The following is a 426-nucleotide window of genomic DNA, read 5'->3' as shown; positions in this document are numbered from 1 at the left end:
GCTTCGAAGGCAGTACCTCCATTTTGTCCTCCCGTGATCATATCAACATAGATCTGCTTGTGACGAGCGACATAAACATGAGGTGAGGAGAGAGTGTCGAGAGGAGTATCCCCTTGGGACGGAGCGGTGTTGTCAACGCATGAAAGCCATTTTTCTTTTGGCTAATTTCGTTGTGTCTTCGTTCTCGAAGACACAACTTCGCGCTCGGTGCAAGCGCGGTCTTGCTGACATGCCCTTGCTGCTTCTTCTTCTTACTGAAGTAAAGCCGTTATCTTTTGCCTCAGCAGCTTCCACATGGGTATCGCCAATATTTGCTTCATTAGCTGCAGTACTTGTTTCTATAATGGTTATGAGTTTGTCAGCTGGTTTGTCAGCTGTGGCGCAGTGCTCAGCATTCGGAGGGGAGGCAGAGGGGCCCACCAAGGC

This window comes from Penaeus japonicus, unplaced genomic scaffold (genome assembly GCF_977035675.1).
Source record: "Penaeus japonicus unplaced genomic scaffold, GWHDUDI00000001_assembly GWHDUDI00000035, whole genome shotgun sequence".
NCBI lineage: Eukaryota > Metazoa > Arthropoda > Malacostraca > Decapoda > Penaeidae > Penaeus > Penaeus japonicus.
The sequence above is the reverse complement of the archived record's forward strand: the minus strand, read 5'-3'. Positions refer to the sequence as shown.